This window comes from Mus pahari, chromosome 17, assembly GCF_900095145.1.
Source record: "Mus pahari chromosome 17, PAHARI_EIJ_v1.1, whole genome shotgun sequence".
NCBI classification, from domain to species: Eukaryota; Metazoa; Chordata; class Mammalia; order Rodentia; family Muridae; genus Mus; species Mus pahari.
Window position 1 is genome coordinate 23,195,264 of NC_034606.1, and position 7,864 is coordinate 23,203,127.

The following is a 7,864-nucleotide window of genomic DNA, read 5'->3' on the forward strand; positions in this document are numbered from 1 at the left end:
TTGAGGGACATCTGGGTTCTTTCCAGCTTCTGGCTATTANAAATAAGGCTGCTATGAACATAGTGGAGCATGTGTCCTTATTACCAGTTGGAAAATCTTCTAGGTTTTGAAATTTTTTTACCACAAAGAAATAGGTTTACGCCAGATACTAATGCACATGCCAGATTCTGCTGAAGGGACCCTGATATAGCGGACTCTTGTGAGGCTATGCCAGTGCCTGGCAAACACAGAAGTGGATCCTCACAGTCAGCTATTGGATGGAACACAGGGCCCCCAATGGAGGAGCTAGAGAAACTACCCAAGGAGCTAAAGGGGGCTGCAACCCTGTAGGTGCAACAACAATATGAACTAACCAGTACCCCCTGAGCTCGTGTCTCTAGATGCATATGTAGCAGAAAATGGCCTAATCGGCTATCATTGGGAAGAGAGGCCCCTTGATCTTGTAAACTTTAAATGACCCAGCACAGGGGAATGCCGGGGCCAAGTAGTGGGAGTGGGTGTGTAGGGGAGCAGGGGCTGGGGGGGGGGGCGGGGATATAGGGACCTTTTGCGACAGCATTTGAAATGTAAATAAAGAAAATAATAATAAATAAAAAAAAGAAATAGGTTTACGAAGTTATATATGTTTAGTTTAGTCTGTATATTATTTAATGTATGCATCCATTGAATGATATCCCATTGAGGTATACATAATAAAGCACCACTTTTTAAATAATTTATTACAAAAAACCCAGGTGTTTTAAATAAGTAAGTAAAAAGAAATCCCATGCTTCTATCCTTTTGTTTTCCTCGTTGTTCACCGAGCAGTATACTCCAGAAAAACAGTGTTTAGGCACAATGCTTTAAAAATATCTATGATCGGTGTAGACCATGTGTGCTTGGTTGAACTAAGTCCAGACTCCAATTCCTTATTGATCAGATATGTGAAATCAGTCTTGCCACATAATTTCTCATATTTTCTCCCTTCAAAACTATAAAGGGAAGAGTTCTTTATGACAATTCTAGCCTGGATCTTAGATATTTCTTGGTTCCAATTATTTATCTCCATCCGGTTATATTTCAGAGCTAAAACCCTATACTTATAATTTTAAACATAAAATACTGAAACTTAGAAGGTTTTTTGTAATGACTTGGGGGCCTAAATTTATCTCGAACTGATACAAGCCTATTCATGCTGTCAGGTTTTCCATTCTTCTCTGGAGAACGCTGAGCTATGGGAGTGTTTGGTTTTACAGCACCCTGGGTTCTACTATAGCTATTACGTGAAGCAAATGATTGATTCTTAGCACTCTCATGGAATCCGAGAAAGAATCTGAATTCACAAACAAACATAATTACACTCAGAGTGTCAATCAAGAAACTATGGTGCGGAGGATCACTTCAACCATGCCTACACCAGGACGGTCAGATGTGCTCTAAAAGTATAAACTCGTTCTTCATCATTGTATATTTTCAGATATGACAACAAAGTCATGAAAAAGGGCAACTACCTCGCTCAGGGCAACACAGTCATCAATGAATCTCATTTTCCTAACAGAGTCAAGCCTCTCCTGTATGACTTTCCAAACAGTGTGCTAGTTCATAAGCATTCATGCATCATGTTTAAACACTCTATGATTGCTTTATCCATAAAAAGGTAATAAGAACAACCACCTTTCAGGAAAAACTTAATAGCAACACTCAATGGCTGTGGCAAAGGAGATCCCACTTTGACTGTTCCGTGGCTTTGATATATTTTATTAGCCATGCCTGAGACTGCAGGCGGGAAGGCAGCTAGCTGAAAGAGGATCCTGTAAGGGCTGGTTACTCCTTTTAATCTGGGGCATTCACGCTCTTCTGTGTAACTTAGAAACCAATATAAAAAATGGTGCTATGCCCAGAGGCATGGTACAAATTACCTCGAAGCACATTACGACGATCCATTTAAAATTTAAATGAAACAACATATAATCTCCAATCAAAGCAGTTTAATATCAGGAGCTGTGAAGCTTGGAGTTCGTGTATAATGAAGGCATTGAGGGTCATTTTACCAGCAGCTGCTCTTGCAGGTACCCTGTGATAAACTAGGAAAAAAAGAAGGCATACAAAATAGCCTGCCTGACTGGGTAACAGCTGGACAAACCACCCGAGGAGTAGAAAGGCAGTAAGCTAAATAAGCCTGGTTTATTTTTACACCTCCCCGGGGCTCTGTATGCTTTAGGGTTTAAATATACTTTACCATGCAGGTGCATTCAGTTTCCACCTTTGAGGCTAATCTTTGAATCCACTATGGTCTTCCCTTCATCCTTATTTCCACACTGCATTTACCTTCAGTGTGTTCAGAATTATCCTCCTGACCCTGGGATGATTCTCTTCAAGTAAGGCTAAAAATTTCCTCTCCTCAGACCTAAGACAGGAGGACACTGCACAAGAATAATAGAAGACTGAATGTCACAGCTAGAGCCCCTAATCCAAACTTTGGAAAAAGTCCTCCCTTCGGACTGTCTGTACCAATGATACACAACTGCAGTCATTGCAGTCTGTCAGCTTCAGAGATGGGCTGGTTGCATGAAGGGGTGTTTACTCTGCGATTCTTGTTTCTCATTATGGGAATTGGGCACAAGGAATCAAGATGGAAAGATAATAGCAAATTAAGTCAAAACTTGATATGAGTTGGTTTAAAATATGTAAATCTAAAGTGATTAATAACAGTACAATGTTATTTAATGTGTTTGGAAGAAATTCAAAACAAGTGAATTCACCAGATTTCAACAAATACCCTAAAAAAATAATTGATGCACAGCAAATAAGTTAAGAATGTTCTTCGAAGTTCAGTGATATCACTTTAAGTGCTATAAGTGCAAATAAATATAGCATGAAGAAATAGTTGTGATTCAAGTTATTTCTTCTTAATACAAGTTGGGTCTTATCTACATTTTACGTATTAAAGGTCATTATTACACATCTGTGCTTACCAAGGTCAATGAAAAGCTAAGCAGGCAATATTGTAAAAATGCAAGTTTGGATTCTGTGCATAATGCTCTTAACTAGTCCAACAGTTTAATTCTTTGAATCCTCAGAACACTCTTGGGATCATGGCAAATAATACTGAATAGCTTCTACTCCAAAATTAGATCCTATCTCTGCAATATTTTTCTATAACTGCAAATATGTCTCCCCCAGAATCTATAGTCAAACCTTTCTGGGAAGCCTCAGGATGGAGAAATGTGGTGGAGGGTGCCTGGAGACAGCCATGTGATCACAGACTATGGATTTAATAAAGTCATCATTGCTCTAGAACATCTTAAAACACCTTTTTTCTATTCATTTATTCCAACAAATTCAGTTGTCCAACAAATCCACCATCTTTATTCTCTGTCCCTTATGTCCCATCACAGTATCATTCAAACATGACACCACACAAATTTAAACTAGAGAAAATTTGTGTATAGATAAGTGTATACACCCTTTGCTATGCACCAGATTCTACCTAAACTTAATAAACCTTAATAAACTTAGGAATAAAACTTATTAAAATAGTAAATTCTTAATAATAAATCACTTAGTGTTTTAAAAGTGGGCCTTCGCAGCCAATGGTTCTCTGTTGCTAATACCATGCTACAACTGGTTGACGCTCTTGCCTGTGAAATTCCTGCAAGGTTGTCTTTTGGTTACTTTGTCTCTTCTCTCCTGACATACCAACCTCCTCTGAGTAGTATTATTTCATCAACATAATCAACTGTCAAATACATGATGTTGAACTTAATATATTGATCTTATCCTTGAAGATCCTTATAAAGTTAATTATTATTACTTCTGTCACAGATGAAGAGGCACTTCATTATCCTGCTCACTCTATCCTTAGCCTTAAGGCATAGGTTGCCTAACCAGATGTCTTAGTTAAAGTTTCTATTGCTATGAAGAAAGACTATGACCAAAACAACTCTTATAAAGTAATGTTTATTACACTGGGGCTGACTCAGAGTTTCAGAGATTTCATCCATTATCATCATGGTGGGAAGCATGGTAGTATGCAGACAGACATTGTGCTGGAGAAGCCAAAAATTCTACATCTTGACCTGGAGGCAGCCAGGAGGAGTCTCATTGACAAAGAGAAATATATTAGAAATAGGGAATGGATGGAAGGAGGGGACTGGGTGGGGGACTAGATGGGGGAAGGGTGGATTGAAACAGAATAGATGAGATGGGGAGAATGGAGGGAGACAGAGCTGAAGGAGAGAATTGGATTGGATGAGAGGGCATCTCTGGGATGAGCTAGAAACCTAGGACATGGAAACATCCAGTAATCTATGAGGATGACCATAGCTAAGACTCTTAGCAATAGGGAATATGGCGCCTGAACCAGAGATCGCCAGTAACCTAATAAAACTTCCAACCAAGTATTGGAGCACCAACCCAGCCTTAGACTACCAATTTGTCCTGCTGACCTGTTGTGCAGGGGTAGGGGGTGGGGTAGAGCAGAATTTGAGGCAAGAGCCAACCAGTGACTAGCTCAGTTTGAGTCCCTTGCCATGAAATGGAGCCCTGACAGTATTGATGGTATTCTGCTATACTTGCAGATAGGAGGCTAACATAAGTGTTATCAGGGGATCTTCACCCAGCAACTGTTGGAAGCTGATGCAGAGACCCAGAACCAAACCGTGAGTAGAGCTCATGGAGTAGAGCTGTAAGAAGGGGAGGAAGGAATGATGGAGACAAAGGGGGTCAAGGACACCACAAGAAAACCTATAGAGTCAACTAACCTGGGCCCAGGAGGGCTCATGGAGACTAAACTGCCAACCAGGGAGCATGAACGAAACTGACCCAGGCCCTCTACACACATGTAGCAGTTGGGCAACTGTGTCTTCATGTGGAGCTCCTAAAGCAGGGGCAGGGGTTGTCTCTGACTACACTGCCTGCCTTTGGATCCCTTTCCCCTAACTTGTCTAGCCTCAGAAGAGGATGCACCTAGTCTTGCTGTGCCTTAATATACTGGAGCTGGTTGATATCCATGGGAGGTCTTCCCTTTTCTGGGAAGAAGGGGAGAAGGGATGAGTGGGCAGGAGGGGAGGGGAGACGGAGGGACTGGAAGGAGAGGAGAAAGGGAAAGCTGCAATCAGGATGTAAAGTAAATAAATAACTTAGTCAATAAGAAAGAGAGCGAGAATAACTTTTCAAAATCTCCCTGCAAACATGAAACAACATCTGTTTACTACACTTAGCTAGTCAAATGCGTGCCAAAGGAATTCCTATCACATACCAAATAATACAACAGATCATATAGAACATTGCCAGAGTCTACAAACTAGCACAAGGAAATATCAAAGCAATGAAATATTGGTGTGACTATGTCATACATCACTTATGCTGCCATTTTCTTTTTCAAATATCAATTTGTCAGCAGTTCACTGTGACTTTGAACAGAACCTCATTAATTCCTGGCTAGCAGTGAAAAATTCAAAGAAGAAAAAATATATCAAAGAATACTTTACACTGCCCAAAATTAAAGAAGACACATCAGCAATTTGGAGGGTATGGAAGATACTGGGAGCCAAAGAGTGTTCCAAATTTAAATGAAGAAAACTACTTTGGTAGGTTATAAAATACAAAGAATTTTTGGAACTATATACTGATATTTTTATTACTTCCTTATTATAGTTGTTAAAAGATGACATGTTATATAAGCTTATATAACTTAATAAATCTAAAAGATATTATTTTAAAAAATAAGAATCAAAATGCAAAATGCCAGGAATGTGTCACAGTTTAAAAAGCAGCAACATTTCTTCCTTCTTACAATCACAGTAAGTCTTGAAGTCAATAATATCACAGAAACAACAAAAAAAATCACTCAAAAGTGACAATGATCAGCCTGGCAAGTCAATATCAAAGTAAAGGCATGTTAATATGAAAATGGGATGCATCTGATTTCCCAACAAACTTTTGAGGAACTGTGATGAGCTGTTTTCAAAGGAAAAGTTTTTGAAAGACCTTTCCTGTATCGAAGAGTTTAAGCATATTCATTACCTTCTCTGGCACCAGATTCAGAGTATCAGTTCCTAAGTTGAAGGCCTTGATCTATTTGGAGTTTAGTTTTGTACATGGATCTGGTTTCATTCTTTGACACGAAGCTCTCCAGTTTAACCAGTAGCAGTTGTTGAAGAGGCTTTCTGTTCCCCAATGTGTATTCTTGGGCATTTTTTTTCTGTTGAAATTAAGTGTCCATAGGTACATAGATTCATTTCTGCATCTTCAGCTCTGGTCCATTGCTCAATGTGGCTGTGTGAGTATCAGTGATGTGTTATTTTTATTACAACGTAGCTCAGAAGTACAGCTTAAATACAGAAATGATGATACTTCTGTTCACTTGTTACTCAGAATTGCCTTTGCTATCCTGGGTTTGTGTGTGTGTGTGTGTGTGTGTGTGTGTGTGTGTGTGTTTCCATATAAGATTTTCTTTTCAATTTCCGTAAAGAATTATGCTAGAATTTTTAGATTGTGTTGAATCTGTAGACTGCTTTAATCAGATGGCCATTTTCACAAATATTAATCATACTAATCAGTGCATATGAGAGGTCTTTCCATCTCTGGTACCTTTTTCTGTATCTTTCTCTGTTGTCTTTTACTACCTTGGTTAAGCGTTATTCAAAAGTACTGTTGAGGCTGTTGTGAATGGTTTGTTTCCATGTTTTCTTCTTCACTGTGTTTGCCTTTTGTCTATACTATAGGAAGGTTAGTGATTTTTCTGTTAATTTCGTATTATCCTACAGATCCCTCAAATATTAGTTTATTGCCAGTGCTACTGATTTTCCTCCAAAACTTGATTATATATAAAACTCTATTGCTAAATAGGCAACATGACTATATCATAGAGCATGGAGAAGTCTAGCTGGTACTTGATTGCAAGCTTTATCCATACTGGCTAGCATTTGTAGTTGTCGAAGGTACTGTACAGACTTCTAGAGGAGAAAAGTACTCATTCTTGTCACCCAGCTATGAATCCCATGAGCTGTAATAATGATCTGCCTGGCAAGACATGTCCACTGGTACAGTAGTGGCACAAATGTTCTGGAATTAATCAACCATCTTTTTAATGGGTTTAAGGCCTACTCCATGAGATGGAATCTACGTCTGGTACTGTCAACGAGGATAAGAATTTATGGTTAGATAAGGCATGGTCCCTAAGGGTAAACCTACTATTATTCCTGATATTATTATTCTGCTAAATGAATTCAGCAAAAAAACAACTCCTATTGTCATAACACTATACCTATAAATCAGTACATCACTCAGCCTTCATCAGAGAGCTACTTCTTGCAGTACTTGGCAATTAACAGAGACCCGCACTGATCAGCATGCTGAAAATAAGGCACGTTTGAACACTTAGCCCTAAGTGGAATGTCTCTATCACCCCATCCCTTGAGACTCATGGATGTATGCTGAAAAGGGAATAGAACGATTGTGGGTGCCAGAAATGGCAATGACTTCAAGGATACAGTTTTCTCAAGACACAACATGGAAGATTAAAGTATGACCTCAAAGATACTCTTACAACATGCACAAGACTCCTATAAGCTTAACTCAGACAATAGTCCATCAGGGAGGGAGTGAGAGAGGGAGGGAGGGAGGAAGGGAGGGAGGAAAGGAGGGAGGAAGGGAGGGATGAAGCTCCACCCTTAGCCAGGGAGCTATTGGTATTTCATTTCCTCTTGTCAATGGAATAGCACTTGGAATATCAACCATACTTGTAATACAGTGTCAACAGCTGGCACTATAGAAAACTGAATATATCTATATCTATATCTATATCTATATCTATATCTATATCTATATCTATATCTATATCTATATCTATATCTATATCTATATCTATATCTATATCTAT

The 7,864-nt window shown here is 39.0% G+C and overlaps 1 pseudogene; it reads left to right on the plus strand.

Annotated features, from left to right (window-relative positions):
* Nucleotides 1–4,329: 4,329 nt before the first annotated feature.
* The window catches only part of LOC110335112, a 13,166-nt pseudogene continuing 9,631 nt past the window's right edge, over nucleotides 4,330–7,864 (plus strand).